Source organism: Chionomys nivalis, chromosome 9 (assembly GCF_950005125.1).
Source record: "Chionomys nivalis chromosome 9, mChiNiv1.1, whole genome shotgun sequence".
NCBI classification, from domain to species: Eukaryota; Metazoa; Chordata; class Mammalia; order Rodentia; family Cricetidae; genus Chionomys; species Chionomys nivalis.
The window spans coordinates 80,291,476-80,315,508 of record NC_080094.1 but is presented as its reverse complement, the minus strand read 5'-3'; the positions used below and the strand labels follow the sequence as shown (position 1 = coordinate 80,315,508).

General features: G+C 38.1%; 1 long non-coding RNA gene across 1 annotated transcript in view; it reads right to left on the bottom strand.

The window, feature by feature from the left end:
* The window catches only part of LOC130880921 (uncharacterized), an 83,095-nt gene that overhangs the window by 26,079 nt on the left and 32,983 nt on the right, over window positions 1-24,033 (bottom strand). Inside the window, exon 3 of the long non-coding RNA XR_009057689.1 lies at window positions 132-227. This is a non-coding gene — a long non-coding RNA (uncharacterized LOC130880921). The remainder of the gene's footprint in view (window positions 1-131; window positions 228-24,033) is intronic.

Genomic DNA, 24,033 nt, shown 5'->3' with positions numbered 1-24,033 from the left:
ACTCATTAGTTCCTATTGAGACAGTCCACAATTGAAAGCAAACCACTAAGCATACACTTGGTTAAGAGTGATTGTTTAAAAAGCAAAACTAACTGGTCCTAAGCAGCAACAGATCAGGGTGAACTACTTACTGAGTCCAGCACCAGCTGCAAACGATTCCTTCAGTTGCTTGAACTGGCAGAACCACCGAATTCCCAAACTTGCTTTCCATGTAAGAAATTAAGTTCCTAGAAATAATCAGAGTTTCCCTCATTAACTTTTAAACGTAAACTAGAAATACAATCTATGATTTTGAAGCATTACACAATTTTCCCCAACCCCCTCCACAAAATCCCTCTTTTAATTCCATCTCTCTTTAATTAATTTGGCAGAATTGCCAGCCTTCTCTTACTCTGCTTTCCTATTTGGACATCCCTCATAAAAGAAACGATCCCCTTCCCCCTTCCCCTGCCTCCCTGACACACACAGACACACAGACACACACACACCCTTCCTTCTTCCTCACTTAAAATCCTCTGGGAGCATACCACCAGCTTCCCTGGTTTCATTATACTGCAATCCTGGCCAGTTTTCACGAAGCTTCTATCCTCTTGTAAAATGTAAAATGAGGGGGTTGCACCGGACAAGCTCCAAAACTCCATTTAGCTCTACCGTTCTATAAGTGGCCATGATGCTCCAGAGAAACTGGAGTATTTCCACAGAAGCACCCACATTTGGACTTTGTTCTATATGTGTTCCTGCTGTCTCTCTTCATTCTGCCTTCCCTCCCCCTCCCAAGCAGTGATGATTTAGCAAAAGGCTCCGCTGAAGATTGACTTTCTGACTAATTCCACAGAGCCCAGCCCTATGGTAGCTCCACTGGAAATCCTGTAAGTGTACAAAGGGAGCACCTTGGGCCAGCTTTGCTAATTATTCTTTATCAACCAAACTGAACCTCCTAGTCATAACCTCATCCCCTACCCATGACACTATTTATATAATAATTCTTCCCTTACACGTCATTTAACTTTCACAAAGTTTAAAAAAAACCACGCAGTTGATGAACATTGTACTTCTGAGAAAATTTTCCTGTGTCATAATTTAATATCCATTTTTCTCTGCACTGAGTCCTGCCTTGCTTTCCCCCTTCAATCTAATTCATTTCTTTCTCCAAGAATTTATCCAGCATCTCTATAAAGATAACTTCATTCTTCCCTCGGAAACCAGTGTTTGAGAACATGGCAGCACGTGGTATTCAACAGGGGTCATCCAATTTGCCCGTGAGGACACCGACATCAGTAGTTAGTGGCAAACCTATGACTGGAACCTGAAAGCATCATAGCTCTTCTATGGAAAACACCATTTATTAATGCTCCAGCGGTTTGGAGGATGTGCTCAAATTCAAAACTTATCTTGTGTGTCTCAGTCTATGACTTTTAGCCACAGAACCCATGCTTCTCTGGCTAAAAGTCAACTCACAAGGAGTCAAGGATGCAATTCCCACATTCTTTTTATCTAGCATGCAGTGGGGCTTTGCTACCAGAAGAACAACAGTTTAGAAAGAACAAGATCACCAATAGCCTCAGCTCACCTGAAAGCATCTCCATGTTGAGGACAAGTTTAAAGTCTTTTCAAATGCTTGTTTTGAATCTGTGAAACCATTTCCTACCAGAGACAAACACTTCAAATAAACTCAGTTTACATTTATTAGCTGAGAAGTAAATAGGTGTGCGGAAAAACACATCATCTTCCCTATATATCCAAAAGTGAGGCTTGGAAGGATCCCCACCTACCTTAGGTTTATGCACCTTATTCCCCACCACAGTCTTGTGAATGCTGAGCTACACACCCAGTCTTAATATTTTTAATTTTGAAAATTTGGGCAGCATCTTGTTACAATAAGGAATCAAGTCCACTGAATTTGGATTCGGCACCCGAATATTACCCCAAAATAACCCTTTACTTCTGGAAGTGGTTTTATCTCTGTGTCTTCACGGCAGTCACACACACACACACACACACACACACAATTGTGATACAGCTCTATGGCTTCGAACACAGCTGCTGTAGTATTAACTATTCAAAACACAGAAGAAAATTTAAAAGCACATTATTCTGCTAATTGAAACCATGCTACAAGCCAGATCATTACATGTTCTCTTTACTGCTCATGCGACCACCTTTAGACTGTACTCAACTTGTTCCATGATACTGGCTACTCTTTCCCTCCCTCGTTCTTTATTTCCTTCTTTCTTTCGAGGCAGATTTTTATTCTGTAGCCCAGACTGGATCAAATTCATGGTGATCCCCCTGCCTCAGCCTCCAGAGTGCTATAATTACAAGAATGCCACCATACCTGTGGCATTTCCTTTAAAGTTCTCACCTGTGAATCCCAGACCCTCATATAGCTTGGGATCAGAAGCCCAAAGTCTCCCCGTATTTAACTGGGTAAAGATAAATGATGCTTATTTTTCTGTTTTTGGCTTGTTTCTTTTTCTTTTGGGGTCTATTATGCTTTTCTTACATATTTACTTCTATAATTTAAAAAGGCAATAAAAATAAAATGAATAATCTTTTTACACAGGATTTCCATTACATGCCCACTTTTAAGTTAGTCTCCTAAGAACCAAAACCCTGCTCTTGAGTCCAGGGAAACTTTATATCTGAGCCCTGTCTAGCAGATGCACAGAACATATCATCCTAATAAGATTTTATAGGCATATGTAGCATTTTTAGTATTAAACTAGTAGATCCCAAGGTTTTTAATATTTTTCACTATTTATTACAGTTTCGGATGAAGGAGGACTGGTATAACAAGCACCCAGGCATACATCACTTCTGGTTAATAATTACCATTTCTCATATTTGCCCCATTATCTTTTTTTCATTAAAATACTCTAAAGGAAATTGCTGATATCACATTTTCCTCCCAAATTTCATTTTTCATATGATAAAAAGAAGGCTCTTTTTCTATATAACCACAATTTCATCATTATGCCTTCTCGATTAACAATAGTTCTCTAATCCCAGGACCACATTCTAATCATTCCACTCAGAATTAGAGTTCTCAACAACGTTCACAAGCCTCTGTCCTGTTGTTAACGAAGTACTCAGAAGCCAGCTCTAAGGTGATGTTTTAGCCCATTCTGCGCAGCTAGCAGCACCCATTGGACCTGCTCTGAGCAGATGCCCTGCTACCCCTGCAAACCATCCAGTCATGCACTTGTATCTGCAGTCCTTAAATCAAACATTGATGAGAAACAGACGAGAGAAACTGTGCCGCCTCTGATAAATGGTTTCCTCCAATGATTACTGTTCATCGAAGAGCAAAGAGAAAAATAGATGGGGGTGACCACAGACCCAGATAGGGTAACGTGGGTTTTAGTGGGGTTGTTTCCTGATATTTCAGTACTGGTCTTTGTGATCAAATTAAGCAACATGTAAAATGGTAAACAGAGTCAAAGTCATTGAATCCCAGATTTGTTTTAAATTCACAGTGCCTTTAATCATTTACTTAATTCATCGAAGGCGGTGTTCTTGTCATCTACAGCGATAAAATAACTGAGTTATTTCAAAGTTGGGTAGAGGGTAGGTAGGCTTAGAGATTGATCAACTAAATATATATATATATATATATATATATATGTAAAATTTAAGTAGAGTTCAGTATAGACACTAGAAGAAAAGACGTATCTTCACCCTTTTGTAGAAAATAGAGGCGTAGCTGGGCATGGTGGTGCCCTTTAGTCCCAGCACTCAGGAGACAGAGGAAGATGCATCTTTGTGAACTCAAGGCCAGCCTGGTCTACATAGTAAGTTCCAGGGCAGTCAGTGCTACAAAGGGAGACCCTGAGTTCAAAAGGAGAGAGAGAGAGAGAGAGAGAGAGAGAGAGAGAGAGAGAGAGAGAGAGAGAGAGAGAGAGAGAGAACAAGGGGGTCATAAACAGAAACCTAAGACTGCTCTTTCTCCTCATCTGCAGTTTTCTCTCCTTTTGTTTTCTTTCACTTTATGCGGTGCTAAAACCTCTTATACATGAGTTTAAAAAAAACAACAACAAACTCAAGAGCTTTGCCATGCCTATACTTGATGCTGTCTTGAAAGCTTTTCTTCTCTGTTATTTAGGTAGGAATATTGCTTGGAAAGCTAAATGACATTCTTCTCATCTTTACCTGGGTCATTTTCCTGTTTCAAGAATCCACAAGGCACTCTCTGTGGTTGCTTTTAAAGGGTGATTACATAGGATTTTTTTGTTTATATTTAATAAAATTGTATGGGGGAATATATTAAGAGTTACCTCTTTATTCCATTATAAGAAAAGCAACCATGCTATAATTTAAAACTTTGTAAAGCAAGGAATCTATACTACAAGTTTGGGGTAAAGAATTTGTGCTGACTTCCTGGACATAGATAGAAGACCTTCGTCTTCCCGCAGGGCAGAGAATTTGCACTGCTCTTCAGTATCGAGAGGGAGGGGGAATGGAGTGGGGGGAGGAGAAGAGGAGTGGGGATAGGGGAAGGGGACTGGGGAGAGGGGGCAATATTTGGGAGGAGGGGAGGGAAATGGGAAACGGGGAGCAGGTGGAAATTTTAATTAAAAAAGAATAAAAAAAAAGATAGAGAAAAAAAGAATTTGTGCTGAAAGCATGAAAATTGAGTATATTTAACTCTCAGATGTATATCCTTTTTTATTAACAATATTCCAAGCAACACAACAAACATGCCTAGATTTACATACACAAAAATAAATGTATAAAAATGCTTATGTTCCTATAAATAATTTATCTACAAAAAGACTACATAGAGCCGGGCGGTGGTGGCGCACGTCTTTAATCCCAGCACTTGGGAGGCAGAGGCAGGAGGATCTCTGTGAGTTCGAGGCCAGCCTGGTCTACAAGAGGTAGTTCCAGGACAGGCTCCAAAAGCTATGGAGAAACCCTGTCTCGAAAAATCCAAAAAAAAAAAAAAAAAAAAAAAAAAAGACTATATAGAGTCAAAATGAGGCAGAAGAACGGTAACCAGATTTAAAGTCCTCAGTATTTTCCTTTAGTCATAAAAAAATATTCTAGGAAAAAAAATAATTAAGTTCATTGTTAGCTACTTTCCAGAGTAAAACCTGAAGCCAAGAGAATTACAAACAAAGAGTGAAAAGACCTCTACAAGATCCCCGATGATCTAAAATCTAAGACTCCTCCCTTGATCATGACTGCAGTGCCTCCTGACAGGTAAGTAAACGGACAGGTGGGCTGTATATACTTCCCTATAGATGATTAGTCTGGTGCAGCTGGCCACCACTCAATAACAGCCACAAGGAACAGACAGACCCCCCTCTCCACGTGTGTGTGTGCGTGCGCACACACACACACACAGATTTTTTTTAAAGGTGCCTCTAAAGATGAAGTTCGCAGTCTATATTGTTTTGTTGTGCCATCCTTTGCAGGGCTGCTGCCGTCCAGGATATAGAATGCCAGTAGCATCTCTTACTCATCTAATAACTATACACCGGTGGTCTCTATGTGTAGCTACAACAGTCCTACAGTGAGAAGAGTCTCTGGAGAACAGCTAACTCAATTCAGGTCTTCTATCAATGAGGACAAGAGAGGTTAAGCAACTTACTAACATCACTCAGATTTTTGGATTGTCTTTTAAAATATTCAACAAAGACCTCAAAAGAGGGAATTGCCAAAGTATAAACCATGGACATGCAAGGCTAACTACCCAGATGAAAAGAGGCATCATTGTACCTTCGTTCTCTCTCTCCTTCCTTCCTTCCTTCCTTCCTTCCTTCCTTCCTTCCTTCCTTCCTTCCTCCCTCCCTCCCTCCCTCCCTCCCTCCCTCCCTCCCTCCCTCCCTCCCTCCCTCCCTCCCTCCCTCCCTCCCTTCCTTTTTGGTTTTCGAGACAGAGTTTCTCGGTGAAACAGTCTCGGTACTCCTGGAAATCGCTCTGTAGATCAGGCTGGCCTCAGACTCCCTATGTAAGCTAATGTAAGTTCAAGCTATGATCTTGAACTCCTGATCATTGTGCCTTTGCCTCCAAAGTGCTGGGGTGACAGATGTCCATTATTATACCTGGTTTATGTGGTTCTGACAATCAAACCCAGAGTTTCAAGCACACTGGGCAAGCACTCTACAAATTGACTTACAGTCCTAACCCAAGAATTATACTTTCTGACAATTGTTCAGAGAAAGGGAGTGAATTCAGAAATTTGTCCCTAACCCTTAACACATTCCCCTGCCTTTCTCACACATTGATAGGCAATATCAAAATGCCTTACATTGTCCCGAGTAACTCAGCTGTGGTTAGAGCAGAGGTATGGGAATGAGAAGAGTAGGGTACTGTCAGCAGGAAATGAAAGTTGGCTGGGACATCATCATCATCATCATCATCATCATCATCAAGACCAGACCCTTACACCCTTAGCCAATTCTAAACCAAAGTCCTTCTATTGGGGTCTGTATCTCATTGGAACAGCCAGAGAATATCTTTAGGCCAGAACTGATAACAGCTGAATCAGTTTATACTGAACAAAGAATAAATCAATGAAAGAAATAAAAATAAGAGAGGGGAGTTGGAGAATCCGATCTTTTCTTTGTCTCCTCTTTCTCCTCCTCCCTTCACCCTCCTCATACAGGACCTTACTGCAGTGTTTACTCTGCCTCTTCCTGTTAGGACACAGAGGATCCTCGACGGAGCCCCTTAGGATTAACCGTGCTCAGGACAAATGAAGAGACACCTTTAGGAACTTTGAGGTAAACGTTCAGAAGACCCTTTGCTGACTTGGAGCCATCTTCTTAGATTCTTAAGAAGCAGCACCCAAGAACTCTTACTTCCTGCCCAAACTGCATTTTCTCAGAAAATCTTGCAGATTCTTTTTTTTTCTTCTGGCTAAACTATTACTATCAGATTTCTGATGACCAAACTTTAACCTCCTTGTAAGTCTAAGTCACATATCCAAGCAGTCAGCATCTCACGACTTTGTAAGACAAAACGAAGTTAAGGTCATTTTCAGCTGCATAGAAAGTTGGTGGTTGTCCTGAGACACTACCTCAAAATAAAATTTAAAAAGATTAATTTTTAAAGCAATTTAAAAAGAAATGACATATTGATGAAAACAGTAAAAACTCAGCTACCCCAATCCTTCATCCTTTTCACCCTTTGATGACAAAGCCACACAGCTAAGTTCTTGGAAGAATGATGAACTTCACAGGTACTCAGAAGTTGAGGGCACCGACTAGCCAACCTTTCCACACAGCATGGATTGTGCCAGCATTCCTCACTGTTAGTCACTAAGGTAAGATGGGCTTTCGGACACCTAAAGGTACTACTTTATCTCATCATGCTCTGAAGTCCCTTTCGGGACAATATCATTGAGAAGTTAGTCACCTGAGAAGCAAATAGAGATGAGAAGCATTAGCCTGAACTTAGAGAGCATACCCCATTAGAATGGAGTGTGGCACCTTGTTGACTGACACCACCGGAAGCTTGTCATAACAGCCACCATCAGCCCCAAAGACTGGTTGTCCGAGCATCATTTCATGCAATTTTAACGTTTTGTGAATAAAAACACTAGGGTCCAGAGAAAGGAAGTGATTTGCCCAAAGTCACAGATTAAACAAGCTGGAGACCTAGCACTTTTGCCTACTCCTCCAGCTTGTTAACCATGTATCACAATTTTACCTTTTCAAAATATTTATCCATAGGACACACCATGTGAGAAGATAACGAACCGTCTGGGGAGGGCGGGCAGAGTACAGACGCTGTGCTCTAGATTAAAGAATCTGGTAAAGGAAGTTACGCCAACAGCCACTACCAGACCTAGGGGCAAAGCTGAATCTTCTGACAAAGAGTTGATGCTTTACATATAACCGTGTTGGGCTTCACCAGAAGGAGATGACCAGCTCAGTGGACAAATTCAGTGCCTCTGTTTGCACTGTCAATTTTTTGAATAATTTTCTTTAGTATCTCAATAAACAAGAAAACAAAACAACAAATTGAAATTGGAGATAAAGTAAATATAGTTACTTTGAAGAACCACAATTTCAGTGGTGCATTCCCCCTGCCTAACAATTAAGAATGGAGTCCATACTGATGTATAAATTCCTTTCCAGACCAAACATCAACTTTTTACCATGTCTGGAAGTCCAGTCTCAGGGTTTTCCTATTTCATATAACACAGAACGGAAGCTGCAGTCATCAGTATTCACTAGATGGGGAGACTGCGAAGGCGCAGTGAGTCTGGGGCTAAGCAGGGAGGAGGGGACTTCCTCTGGCCAAGGCAATCGTCCACGAAAGAGACAACCAATGTTTTAGCCCCTACCATCGGAAAAGTCCAGGATAACCCACCTGTGTTGGTTAGGGACATTCAATACACTTAAATGTGAGAATCAGAGAAAAAACAACCAGTGCCAAGGGCAAACAAAAATGTAATAATAGCTTCTGAAGATACACGCCAAGAAATGAATCTTCTTACTGTTATCATGAAAAAGTCTACGGGGTGGCCACCCCTTAAAATAGTAAGCCCTCACAGGACCCAATCAGAATCATTTGACACTGAGCATTGAAATACAGGGATGAGTACGAAACACATCGTGTTTTGTCTATGGGTCTGCTCTGTTCAGAAAGAGGGATCCAGTCATTGTAACGTTTCCTTTCCATATCGTGTAGGTAGACAGGAATAAGAACGCTTTCCAGAAAGGCTGTGCCTTGAGTAAATGAACTATCACATTTGCTACGAAGAAAAAAGCTCATAAAGACTAGAGGGATCGTGTGTGGCCAATTAAATGCTTTGTACTGACAGACAAATCCAGAAACTCAGTAAAGGTGGGTTTCAAGATCATCAATCAGTTCAAGAAACATTTTGAATTTCCCATGATGCTTTAGACTGAGCAGTCAAATGACACTGCGAAGTCCGCAACGCTTGACTGAAAATTACAGTAGTTTTTTTCAAATTTGGAAAATACTATTTTTTATGGTATGGACTTTTATTTTTGAGATAGAAACTTGATTGATAGCCCAGGCTGGCCTCTTAAGGCTGATCCTCCTGCCTCAGTCTCTTAAGTGCTGGGATTACAGACAGATACCATCACGCGCAACTAAAAGTAATTTCTTTTTTTTTTTAAATTTAAGCACCACTGATAACAATGCTATATTCATAGTGGATATTGTGTTATTTTGATATTGCTAGCTTTGTAAGAGAGGCTTCTGATCTAGCCATCTAGGTCAGAAGCATAATGAATTATAATGGCTTAGCTACAAAACTATTAGATTAAACCCATCAGACCCTAAGGATACAAAAGCATGTTGGCTTCTAATTTTTGGTCTGTTTTTATGATACAGGTTTTTAAAAAATGTATTTTTTTTTAAATTAAAAATTCAAGTTAGCATACAGAATAATGGGTTTCATTATGTGATTTTCATGATATGTATCATTTATGCTTTGCTGATAAGAAGGTCTAGAAAGTTAACCCAGCTCTGCTGGGTAGCATTCACCTGGCCAAAACTACACTAGGGCGGAGTAATTGCAAGAGCCCCAAACCTGTGCAGTCTTGGCCATTTTTAACATTTATATCTGCTCAAAATCCTTTTGGATTGCTGGATCTCTTCTGCCTGCAAGTTATGAGCAAGGAATCATCTGAATGCCTGGTAAATCTTGAGAAGCAAAAATCCTGTTTAAAATTAGCAATTATTAGTAATAGAGAAAAGCAATCAAGATCAGAGGGTTTATTGTGTGGGGTCAGGAGTTTTTATTTTATGTTTTTAATTTTGTTTTAAGTAAGAGCTGGAGAGCAAAAGAGATAGATTTAGGTGTTGCCAAGAAGACTGACAATGAAGTTATTGGGGATGCTTAAATTAAATGTTTTATTTTGAGTGGGTCACAAATAGAAAGTCCTTCAGCAAAGTGGGAAATAATTCTAAAAATAAGACAGGAAACAAAAGAAAATAAAGAAAAAAATTTGTTAATAAGGGGATAGTAAATTTCACTAAGATGGAAATAAATTTCTCTAGTAATTAAAACAGCCATTATTTAGTGTTACTTATTTTATTTGACATGATATAAAACATGCTAAGCCTTAATGTTAGGTTTCTTATGTAAAAAAAAATCACAAAGACAAAAATTCAGGGACTACTATTGAGAGTTGAAAAATCAAATTGTTATTTATATTAAAAGTTAAAAAAAAAACCAACCAAATTTTTTTCCCAGTGCATTTGGATTCTTTCTAGTCATGTCTTAATATTTTAAGACATAGAAGATTCATAACATTACTCAAAATCAAAACTTTAAAAAGATTTATTTATAGTGATCAAGACTTTAAAGCTCAGCGTTGGATAAGAATTCTTCAATCAGGATCTAGAGAAAATACTATTTAAACATTTGAAGATCTATTTTATGAAAAACTACAACTTTAAGCTTTCATTACTACTACCATACTATTTTAAGAGAACAAAGGACAGATTTCTTAATATTAGTAAGTCTTAAAGTTAATTAAAAATTACATGGCCATCTAACTCCATCCTTTACAGAAGATAACATCTAGTGAATGTCTAACAGTAATTGCTAACAAAACAGCAAATCCATTTTAATTTTAATCTATTGCTCCTTTGAAATAAAGTAACTCTACATTTTTTGTTAAATTATGTTACTTTCATTCTAACTCAGAAACATTTTTGCATAAAATGAATATGTTTTAAAATATTTATTATTAACATAATTTATTGCATACAAATTTAAAATTATTTTCTTAAATGTAGTTTATTGTAGTTATTGCTTTTGTTTTTAATAGAAGGGTACCTGAGGAGAGCACTTCATGAGGTAGATAACAAGTTCAGAAGACAGGAGGGCTTATCTCTAATGCTTTTTTTAATGTCAGTATATTAATGTGTATATTATCAGTATAAGAGCAATCTTTGAGTGTCAGCTCGTCTGGGTGAAATTTTAACAAAGCACAGGCATCTGCTGCTTGTACAATGCCTAACAACTGGATGCTCGTGACGATCAGGTAGACAGGGCTCACTCATATACTCCTTTGTCACTTTCTGAAACCAAGCTGACCCTCCTCAACTTTCAAAATTGTGATTTAATTAAGTAAAGCAAACATAACAATTTAGTTATGGATTGGGAGATTTTAAAACTGTCTTAAAATGTCCTTTGGTTTGATTCTTTCTGTAATATACTTTCTCTTTCTCATGCAATGCTACTCTTCTTTTTAGCTAATCCTCAGGCTGTGTAACATTTATTCTATATAAAAACAAATAATTATTTCAGTAGAATATGATCATAAGCCATGTTTAATTAATTTTGAATCAAAATTATAACTAGTTGTAGCTGTTTCATTTTTAATCTAAGACTTGACAAAATAGAAAGTTTGTAGAAAACATCTTGGTTTTCTTTGAAAGTATTATTTAAGATACTATATGCTTCAGATAGATTTTTAAAAATCATTGTTTTAGAAATTAAAAAAATTAAAATTAAGCAAAAATTCAATGTGCTAGTTGGTTTCTGTTTCTTACTTCTGGTTCATTTATTTATATATAAAAGTAAGAATGTAGTTTTTTTTAAATATAAATTTCCAAACAACAAATGAGTATGTGACAAAGCCTCAATCTGTGCTTGGGGTTTAGAATTTAGAAACAATTCATAAACAGAAGTTTCATATTCCAAGGAAAAGGTGCAACAGTCTGAGGAATAAAAGACCAAGTCACTAAGTGGTTAGTTCTGAAAGTAAAATTCTTGCTGTTTTGCCTTACAAATCTGAACTGAGCTTAACTAAGAGAATTGGAAATTGTTGCTTACTGACGATCACATTCAGATTTTAGAAAATGCTCTTGAACAGTGTCTCCTCTTCCTTTCTGTCTTACAAACAGATTCAAATGCACAGGTTTAAAATCCAGTATTCCTTCTCAAAATTAAAACCATCTTAAACAACAAATCCCTATTATTAGTTTCCTCTCCTCTTCATGGAAGTAAAAATTTTAACTAATCAAATTGACATTTCTTTTAATATTGCAAATTCCAGTATTTTATCAAAACCAAGAATTAAAATGCTCTCAAAATAAAACTTTTCAATCATTTACAGTAGTTTTATTCCTAAGTAAAAATATCAAGGAATTATTGAGAATTGAGAAGTTGTCAATAATTTATTGGGAAAAACATAATTGCTTAAAGAAAACAGCATTTCAGCATAAATGTTAAAATGTTTGTTTTGCTTTTTTTCTTTTTAACATTTTTCTTAATTACAGACCCAGTAATTGGACTGAACTGTGATCAATTGGCCTTCATCAAAATATTCCTAGTTTGCAACAATTTAAACAGTATAACTTGCAGGATAACATAGTCTTTATAAAATTTTCTTCTCTCTCTCCCTAAAAAAAAAAAAAAGATTCGCATAAACATGACAAAATATTTTATATGCTTACAATATGTTTTTAAAACATACCAGTTTTTTTAAAAAAAACCATTTAGACATATCTGTCTTTTTGAACTATAAATCAATTGCCAAATTGTGTTTGATATTCAAAGCTTTGTTTTTCAGTTGATTCTAGAGTAATTTATTTTTACATTGATTCTGAAAAGAGAATGAAAACAGCCATAGTTTTCAGCTGCATATGTTTTTATGTGCTAAATTGTTAAGCGTTTTCCCCACAAGACCATTAATTATCATTTAGTGATTAAGGCAGATTAGGTTAAAAACTTAAAATACATAAGGATGCCATTTTGAAAAAAAATTAAATATTACAAAATTGTAAGGCATGTTCTGAAAGGTTAAATGTGAGGAGAGTTCAGTTTTTGGTTTTGTTTTGGTTTTGTTTTTCTGTCAGTTTAACTCCACGAAGGTCTGGCTTCTCAGGATCAGGTAATAGCAGATCATGTCTGATATTTGAAGACAATGTTTTAATAATTCTGTAGAGGAACTGTCCTTTCAATTTTGTGCCTGAATCTTTATTTAAAGTAGTATTACAATTAATATGATTCTGTTGGATGTATTGCACAGCCTACATTTGAACAGCAGTTGGGATAAGCGTCATTGATATATTCCTGTACCTCTCCTGTTTTAAATATTATGTTTCTAATTTCCCAATAGGTCATAGGACAGGCCTCAGTAGTGACCATTTCTATCCTGAATGCATTTTAAATTTTGCTGTGGTTTTAACATCTGGGATATTTAATGGACCATTAGTCTACCTGATTTTACCTTGAGATTTGTAATCCACTTTAAAGCATATATCATAATGTTTTTATTTTTATTTTTTTATTAAAGGAAACCTAGGTGCCTTTATTTTAAATGTGAAGGTTTTTTTTTTACTTTTTATTTATTTTTATTAGATTTTTTTTTAAAAAAATCAATCCAAATTCCCACTCCCCCGTCATGTTTTTAAAATAATGGGTTTTCAGAAATATTTTCAAAAGATCTTCTACATTGAGATGAGAATTGATGCAATTACTTCTGAATTTAGAACTTTATGACTAACTTCATTCTTTGAGTGTCATTTTAAGGTTTATCAGTACCTACCCTACTGTGAACAAGATAGGCAGAGAATCATTCCTTTCTTGTTTAAATTGTTGGAGTTGTAAGAACATATATACATGTGATGGGCACTGCAAAGCCTCATAGCCAGCAGCTTAATTAGTCCTTTTTCTCTTTGGTTAAGTCTTGTCATCTCATCTAAAAAAGAAAAATGTTTTGAAGGTAGCCTTCAGGGGAAAAATATGGGAATGAGGGAAGTCTTTACCAAAACATCTGCCTGTCCCTTCCCAAAAGAACTTATTTTTTGAAAGAAGACTGATTTTTCAAGGTATTTCTTTTCCTTTATATTTATACGTTCCATGGAGGTTGAATGAAGAAGGAAAAGAAAATGAAGATGAGGAAGATAAGGAGAAAAAGGAAGAGGAAGAGGGGAGGGAGGAGGAGGAAGTTTTCACAAAATTTCTCCTTGTCTCCAATCTTCCGGTCCTCTTCAAAATCACAGAAAACATAATTATCTATAGAATCGATCAGTGAAGACAAACAATCCAGGTAACTCCATCTACCCGGATCTTTGTTCACTGAGGAGATTTTCCTTTCTTTGAATTATCCGAATAATTGTCTCTAGACAGATAACTAAACTGAACAAGGCTGGGGAAGACCATGGTTCTTGAAGCTGCAGGATTCTGAATTGTCATTCTTCCTGTTTCCCACTGATGGCAGCCTCACTGGGACCTTCGGGGCTCTGAGAAACCCCGCGGTGGTTTAGACGATCGCCATCCGGAAGTGCAGGCACAGTTGTTAGTTAAGCTCACCAGGGTTTTGGTCCATCACAGACCTTCCTCATTAGGCAATCACACACAGGGAAACGCAGGCAACTGTTCCCTTCTCCCCCTGCATTTATGAACATACACACATTTTTTACCTTCCATCTTACAAAACTAAAAAGTAAATAACCACAACAGCAAAAACAAAAACAAAAAAAAAACAAAAAAACCTGTTTTGTTAAAGGCAATGCTGAATTACTCTTTCAAAGTAGTTATTTTTCCAAAAAGAAACTGGAAGCAGGAATGTCTTAATTTATAGTTGTAAGATTTGTTCAATGACATAAATTTTAGAAATTTAATGATCATTTTACAGAACAAATATTTGTATGTGTGTACCTGTCTATATGTAGTCTACCTCCTTTGAAAGTTATGTTGATAAATATAAAAGAAGAAAAACTAAAACTTTTTTTAAAAGTCTCCCAAATATCGGTGGGTAGACTAGAAAGGGTTAAAACATGATTGACCCAGCATCTTTAGTTACTGTTGGCATCTCGGTGAGGAAAGACTTGCATGGAATTCTTCCCTTTCTACCACTGAAATGAATTTTACTCTCTATTCCTCCACATTAAAATTGGGAAAGTAAAGCAAAGTTTTAGCCACCTGATTAAAAGTCCTCCACATTAAAATTGGGAAAGTAAAGCAAAGTTTTAGCCACCTGATTAAAAGTAATTTAAAAACTGAAATTTTATCAATTGACTGGGCTTAAAATATTATTTGTGAAGTATTACTTTCTTTTTATTGTGACTAATTTTTATTTTGTTGAGGTTCATGTAGCAACTGCTGGGAAGCCTACCCTTTGGCATCATAAATGCACCTTGTCCACCATTAATCAAATTGAACAAACAAACAAAAACCCCAGAAGGTTTTTGTTTTGAAAACCGTGGAGAACCACAGACAACGTTCTGGTGCTGAAGTACTCATGATGGCCTCCTCTTCAGCAATTGGTTAGCTCTCACCCGGAAGCATTCTGATAATGCACCACAAACAAAAACAAAAACAAATTAGAAGCAAACCAAAACCAGGACAAAGAACAAAATGGGGGAAGGGGAATTGCTTTCTTCATTTCTTCTGTGACTTTCCTTTGTTCATACTTCCTTCTGAAAGTGTATATACAGTGATTCTTAACCTTCCTAATGCTGCAACCCTTTAATACAGTTCCTAATGTTGCAGTGACCCCCCAACCATAAAATTATCTCGTTGCTACTTCATAAATGTAATTTGGTGCTGTTATGAATTGTAACATAAATAGCTAATATGTGACCCACTGGTTGAGAACCGCTGGTGTATAACCACATAAATCTATAGAAAAGAGGTTTGGTTCATAAATCCACGATATTCCTTGTCTTAAAAACTCCAAACTGGGGCTGGAGAAATGGCTTAGTGGTTAAGAACACTGCTTGCTCTTTCAAAGGTCCTGAGTTCAATTCCCAGCAGCCACATGGTGGCTCACAACCATCTGTAATAAGATCTGGTGTCCTCTTCTGGCTTGCAGACATACATGTAGACAGAATACTGGGAATACTGTATACATAATTAATAAATAAATCTTTAAAAAAAAAAAAACTCCAAACTGTATCTATTAGTTGCAGTTCTCTTCTTTATAAACATCTTGCCGTGGTGTTACCACTTTTCCTTCCCTAATTGCACCTCTTCTATTTCTCTTAAAAGCATAAAAGTAATTCTCAATACTCTGCCTCATACAAAGGACATGAGACTCCAGCTTCAGATAGTGAAATCCATCCTTGATCGGTTGGGCACTACCACCAGGCTCTGAGAAGTGAATAAGGTCTGTAGGGGATTTGTGAAGTCGTCCCTTTTCTCTCCAAACGTTGAGGAGCACATTCAGCACCCCTACCTCTCCCTACCTCGGGGTTCTCTGTCTCTGCATTACCCTCTTCACAGACAGACCCTCCATGCAGATTTATGAAAGGGCACTTCGTATATTTAGAGTGCAAACACGCTCGTACTTTTGGACAAAGGGGAAAGCCTGGAGAGCCAGCTTCCTAACTGCTCCTGAGAGTCAACCAAACCTGTCGCAGGAGACTCGGGCAGGCAGGTGTCACCTAGAACAGCCGAGAATGGAGCTAGTTCCATGGGGCTCCAGTTCCGATTTCATTCTTTTCAAGTTTATGGTGCAAGTTTATGACTCTGAAAGTGGTTGGGTTTTTTGTTTGTTTGTTTTTTTGTTTTTGTTTTTGTTTTTTTTTTTTTCTCTGTCAGAAACTACTTTAGGGGAAAAAAAGTATCCATTTCACCGCTTCTGTTTGGGGAGCCCTAGTGGTCACTCAACTTAAGAATTTGAAAACTATGTCTTTCTAAGTATGACTTCTAAGTTTTCCGTTCCCAGTTTCTCCAAAAGGGATGCTATCCAGAGACCAGGGCAGGAAATTATCTTTTTCTATTGAGTTACTCCAAGTGACCTCAATCCCTTTTCTCTTGATTCAGCTTCTACAAACCCTCAGGAGTCTCTGGACTCCCCGTGGCTGCTGTTTGTGAGGAGGGTAGGAAAGACCTCCTTGCCCTCTCCAGCTACATACATTTCCTGACAGGAGAGGCAAGAGCAGAGTGTTGAGGGCAGGCTTCATACTGCCTGAGAGAGAATGTTTGTAGCGTAGTGCCCCAGACACTGGGATCTGACGCACTGCTGAGAGAGGTAAACCACAGTTGATGGGCTCCTCCTGTGTAGTTCCCTTTTTTTCTTCCTTCCTTTCTTTTTTTGTTAGCTTGTTTTTTTTCTTCTATAAGTCTATAAAGTCTGAGCAAAGTAGTTTTAATATTTTCATGAGGCAACTGTCAAGAAAGCATATCAGGAAGTTTTGACTTGGATTACTAGAATTGATTAGCTCTGGTTCACAGGCATTTGAAATTCCTTTCCCTGACCATGCCCTGGGTTTTCTTGGTTGTTGCCTTTCTTAATTGTAACAACTGGAACATCTGACATGTGTATATGACTTCAGCACCTTGCAAATATTGTCTCTCTTGACTGTCAGAGCGTCAGTTATGATGCTATTATTAGCTGAACTTCAGAGTGAAGCACTCGGCTGCAGTGAGCCTGAGGAGAATCTGGATCTCTTCAACTTCCTAACTCTGTGTCCTTGACTGAGCCCTGCAAGCTCAGTGTCTTCCTCTGTGAAATGGGGATAAAAAAAAAAAAGGGCCACTCCATGGAATTGTGAGACTCAGTGTCCTGTTTAGTGCATGATATGTGCTTAGGATAGGGGCGAAAGGCATTCAAAGAGAAGGCCAACAAAGCACAGAGATGTCAAGAAGTCTGCTGTCTTCCCAACAAGGGCCAGCACCCAGGTTTGCTGACTTCAAAGCCAAGGATGAACCCCACCTTGCCCAGTGGTGCTGGCCTGCTTGCCAGGTTGCTGCTTGAAAATGACTCAGCATAATTTCCAGCTACCTTCCATCCTGGCCAAGCACAAGTATATTCCCCAGCCTTCCAGAGATGCCTTCCGGGAAGCCATGAATAATTGGGCCATGTCCTACCATGGGCAAAAACAGCACAACAGGCAAACAAAGGCGAATCTCTGGGCATAGTATTCACTACCAGCTTCAACAACTGCACCTTGGCCTTACAGGAAGTTTCCAAGAGGCATGCGGGGCTGAGGCAAGTCTTGAGGTCCCTGCATCAACTCATCAGTCCACCTTCACAGCTGACATTCTTAACAGGTATGACCCTGCAATTCTGTTGGTTTCAAAGAAAAATTTTGTTGGTTTGAATGCCCAAGCATTCAGAGTTCAGGAACTCCCGAAGTGTAGATGGCATCCATAAGTCATCTCCATACATTCTCTTCCATCTGTTGCAAAAGCTTATAAAAGAAAGTTATCTTCGATCTACAGTTCTTTGATTTTTCTAATCAGATTCTCTCCCTTGAGTTCTAAGTGGGATTGCTCTCAGAAACGAAATCCCTTCTTACTTCTGCACGTCTTTTGTTCCCTACGTGCCTTCTGAGTCACTTCTGTTTAATTTGTTTACCCTTTGGCTGCACTCAACGCACATTTGAGTCTTACTGACGTTGGTGTGGAGTATGTCATAATCAGACAATAAAACTATGGTTCTCTATTTTTAAACTGGGAGCTGATAGGGTTGAAGCTTAGAATTTGTTTTCTGAGGCCCTTGAGCCCTGCACTACGAAGCTTTTGACTAACTTCTAGACCTGGAATCCTCAGAAACTGATGGTAAGGTTTTCTGATTTCAAGCTTAATGTTGGGTCACGTGGAGCTTTGCCAGTAGCTTACTAGAGGGAGCGATTTGTTTGCTGTCTTGTTCTTGCAAGAATTTAAAGGGAGGAAAGACCCCAGCCCACACTCTAGGACCCTTCAGGAGTTGGCTCTAACTGCCAGAGGTGATACTCAAAATAACAGCTGCCCGAAAGTTAGTTAAATATCATACATATAATGCAGGTTTCTCAACTTCTTCACGTGAGGAAATGTCAGCCAGAAGTTATCTTTAAAGTATATTGAGTAAAAGGATATTTCTTGTTTTTTTTTGTTTTGTTTTGAGTGTAAGTTGTCAAACACAATCTAAAAGTTTTCACAAAACAAACAATTGGACAACAGCACCGGAGGTTTCAGATTCTTCTTCAAACACCACCAGAAAATGCTTCTAACCCAGGGTCTTTGAAGAAGGCACATATTTCTCATGTGGCAAATTATGAACAAGCATATATGACATTAAATCAAAATTGGTGTTATTAGTCTTAGAGGAATTTATTCAGTTCTTTAGATTCTTTCTTCAGCAGAAGATTCCTTCCAAAAAGAAAAGAAAAATAATTATACATAGTCATTACAGAACTGTAATTGATAAGATGGAAAAGACACTAATTTTCTGAAATAAGCTTGGGTATGACTCTCTAAATCAAGGTTTCCCAGTAAATAGGATGCTGTGTTTCCAAACACAAACTCTGCCTATTTTGTTCCATAAATCATAATATCTAATACAGTTTCATTAGACATGGCAAATAAAACATGATCTCCATAATACATGCTCAATCTATGTTAAAAGATACTTAGGTTGATAACTCACTAACCCTGCATCTTGGAGATAGAGAAGGGGACTCACAATGGTAATTTCTGTCTATGAAGACATGAGATTTTATGATCTGCAGTGGTTTCTGTGGGGATATGGGTGCTTGAAGAGTCATTCCTGCAAGGGCTGGGTCCTACCACTGCTTCTGACCCTACCTACTGCTGTCTGCACGCTGTGTGCTAGGTGACTCAGGGGCTTGGTTTTGGCACACGCTCTTCTCTGATTTTCAAAGGCAGTTTAGTTCAACAGTCACTGAGTTGAGTAGTTCATGACTCAGGGAACAACTGTGTGGTAGCCAGAGAGAAATGATATTGCTGTAATAATAGTCTGCACTCTGCTGGCTCCTTCCTTCCTGCAGGTCAGAGATCAGAGGAAGAACTCATCCAAGAGCAATCGCAACTATCAGATATAGAAGTGGAAACAAAAATTGTGTAGAGACCCAGTGCCCCTGGTCTGGATTCATATCCACTGTCCTAATCTCTCTCACCTTCCCAAAGGCAGAAGGAAAACAAGGTTGAAAGTTTCCTGATGTGAATTAATTAGGAAAAGGATTTTATTCAAACAACATAGTACATTTCAAACATGTAGTATGGGTCACCACCTTGGTGCCCTGATTTACTCAAGAGTTCCAGATAAGAAGATACACACTGAAAATCTCCCAAGTGACTCAGCAACTTTTCTCCATACTTGAAAGTCACTTGACCACCGAAGGAGAATATTGGTGACTAAAGTCGATGGAATGGAAGAGGGTAAAAGAGGCTAATGGGAACTATTTGTGGACCAACAGAATGCTTGTCTCATCCGTGACCAAGCATCTTACCCCATGTCCAAATCCCAAGGAGGTATTCAAAGATCACTTAGACCACCGTGTAGTTTTCTTTAGTTTGATGCAGTGAAGTGGGGATGGGATAGTGTCAAGATCATCGTCTAATATGAAGGCTGCTGAGATGTTTAAAATGCATAATTTTTAAAATTCAGATCACTTTGGATCACCTCCCAATTCCTGTCTATTAGTCATTAACCTTAACAAAGTTATACCTTGTCTACCCTATCTCAGTTTTATAATCTGTAAACTAGATAATCCAGTTCAGATCACAAAGGACAGCTGTGAGGATGGCCAGTTAAATCTGGAGCTGCTGGTTAGTGGCACACACTTCTAGTCCTGACCCTTGAAAGGCTGAGGCAGGAAGGTCACAAGATCAAGGTGTCTGAAAGAACTGGAGGGTTTCTAACTATGGGAGATACTTGATAAGTATTAAAAATGTAGCAAACTGCTAATCATTTTTTTTCTAAGTTATAAATGACTTTAATGTTGGATATTCTTTCAAAAAAAATAAAAGTTTTCTAGGACCCCTTTCCTGCTTTGATAGTGATTTGATCTCGGGTTGGCAGTGGTGTGCTGTCCACCATGGGTGCCCAGATTCAAGCTCCAGCAGCAAGGCTCTCAACCTCTGAGTTATTCCTCTAGCTCTTCTTCTTCCACCTTCTCTTTCACACAATTCTATGAAAGTGTATGACCACACTTATGAAAAACATTAAATCAGAGTTTGTAAAAAATAATTTGAGTAAACACACAACCTTCGTCTTGGCCTTCACATTTATGCCTTTACAGGGACATCCCGTTTCTTGAGGATGGAGCTGCAGCTATCTAAGTTAGAGTGATGAACTAAAGCCTTCCCCTGTCAGCCATGATGAAGTAACCCTCCTGCTAAAAACAAACATAAATCCAAAGCATTTTCATGATTTAAATATAGTTCAGAAAATAAAAACTATAAGAAAAGAAAAAAAAAACAGCAGTTGTCAGAGGCTTCTCTTTGTAACTTCTGGAACAGGATGCAGAAAGGGAGCAATGGTCCCACTAAGTCATGAGGTAGAAACAGGGGTTCAGGGTTGTTGAGGTGCTGGGTTTGTGCAGTAGGTTCTGAAAAGAAAGAATAAAAAAGCTGTTTCTAGAGAAACAGCTCTAGAAATATGCACTAAGATATCCTTGACCTGGGAGGTATGCTGTGCTAGAGCACCTGACTCCCTAAATGAAAGTGCCAAGGTTCTTTCCAATGTCATTTTTTTTTCTTTGAATGTTTGGCTGAATGGTAGACTCATAGGAAGAGATGGTAAGTCCCAGCATGGATTAAAATCAATCACTCAATCAATCAACCAACCAACCAAACAAACAAACAAAAAAATCAGCTCTGTGGAGCAATTGTGACAGGCTAGAAAACACGGAGGATCTAAGCATCTAGAGTAAGGTCGTATCACTGTACATATTGGGCATGGAATTACAATTTAATTAAGGTTTGGATTTTGGGGTAGAACCGTTCCATTTTTAGATCAAGAATTTCTCTGTATCTTCTCTCTATAGATTTAAGAACAATCCCTCAAAGAGTAAAGCTACTTTGTGAGTAATTGTTGGACAGAAAAAAAAAAACTTAGCACCCTCCAGAGTGATATAATGTGAAATTCAAAATGTTCAGTATATAGAAAGACAAAAAATAAAACAAACAAACTAACAAAAAACCCTTACTAGATGTGCAAAGAGACATAAAAATGTGACCAAGGATTTTAAAACATGTTAATTCAGGAGTTTCAGCACATGCCTGTAATACTAGCACTTTGGCTGCAGAGGAAGGAGGATTGTGAGTTTGAGGCTAGCCTGGATCCCATAGCAGGAGTCTATTCAAAAAAGAAAAATAGAAATTGTAAAATATAAAAAAAATTAAAAAGTCAAAAACTTAAGGAAAAACCAGACAAAAACAGACTCTAAAATTCCCAATACTGAAATAAAATGAATTTTAAAATGACCAGATTTTTAAATAGGACCAGATGAAAATTCTAAAAGTAAAAATGATAATCTATAAAATTTAAAGTTTGCTGAATTTGTCTAACAACAGTTTAGACACTGCAAAAGAAGCATAGAGAGTAAGATGTCTGAAATAAAGGATATGTCCCAGAAAATTTAGGGACAATAAAAAATGGTTTAAAATAAGTATAACTAAAGCTCTAGAAAGAAAGATAGTGAGAATAAATCAGAAAAAAAAACCCTGAATATCCAATGACTATCTCCCTTCACCATTTGATAGAATAATCTCAATCCTCAGATCCAAATTCAGCAAATGCACAGAAGCAAAGTCACAACAAAAACCACAACCAGCCGGGCAGTGGTGGCGCACGCCTTTAATCCCAGCACTCAGGAGGTAGAGGCAGGCGGATCTCTGTGAGTTCGAGGCCAGCCTGGTCTAAAAGAGCTAGTACCAGGACAGGAACCAAAAAGCTACAGAGAAACCCTGTCTCGAAAATCCAAAAAAAAAAAAAAAAAAAAAAAAAAAAAAAAAAACCCACAACCAGACACGTACAGAAACCATATTTTAAAGCCCTAGGATGAACAGAAAAATCACTAGAGTTTAGGCATGCATAGAGGGAACAAAAAATAAAAATACCGCTGACTTTTCATTAGAAACAATGGAAGTCAGAGGACAATGGAACAATATCATTCTTGTACTAAGAAGAAAAGTCGAGACTGTGTCCAGTGGGGGGGAGGACAAATTAAATGCTTTTTTTCTTGGGAGAGGGTGCCAAGTAATCCATAACCAGAAGATTTCACCATAAGAAATGTTAAAGGAAGTCTGTCCTCTGGGCTAAAGGGAAGCTATACACACAGGAGAAAGAATATCCAGCTAAGATATGGGTCTTCTGCAAAGTGCTTATGCAAATATGTGGCTTATGATATATTCAGACTAAAACACGAAAACATCATTTTGTAAAACATACATTATAGATGGCATGAGGGAAACTGAGCATGGTGGTACAGGCCTGTAACCAACTTCAGCTACTTGGGAGGCAGAGGCAGGAGGATCACACATTTTACACATGTCCTAGCTAGAGGGTAAACTTAAAGACAGCCTGAGCAGCATGGTGTGACATTGCCCCCCCCCCAAAAAAAAAAAACCCAGAAGGGGAATAAGGATGGACCATATGTTTAGCATGTATAAGGTTCTGTGTTCAGACTCTAGTTTAAAAACACCGTGGGAGGGTCTCATAACTGAGGAGTGCACACAACGACTACTAGGAAAAGTAAAGATGAAATACGTAGGCCTTCATAGCTTACTATTTCTTTATGGCAGGGTTTTACAGGAGAGCCCAGGTCCTTCTGCCTTAGCCTCATGAAAGCTGAGGTTACAAGTACGCTGTGTTTAGTCTTTGCATTCACCAGGACACTCATCTCCCTGGAGAAGACAGGCTCTGTTTGTTAACAGGACTATTTAACTGCAATGTAATAATTATTGTTACCAAAATATTTAAACCTTAAAGACTATGTTAAGGCTTTCAAAGTCCTTTTTTTATGAATTTTGTTACCAAGAGAGTATTAATCTTTGCCGATATCATTTTCAGCCAGAAAAGACATAAAGGAAGATAGGATCTTGACATAAAGGAATGAATACTGGGTTTGGAATTTCCTGGGAAACCTATAATCATCACCATTAACATCATAGTAACAATAATAAAGCTAGATGCGTCAGAACCTAACTATGACTCCATCACTTGTGAGGTGAGGACAGGAGGATCAGGAGTTCAAGGTCATCCTTTGCTTGAGTACACGAGACTTGGTCTCAAAACCACAAACTACTAACGTTAGTAATAATAACTATCATTGCTAAGAATTTATTATGTCCCAAGAAGAAATACAGTATTCTATACAGTTAATTTTGAGTCGCTACATAGTGATTCACATGGGAAA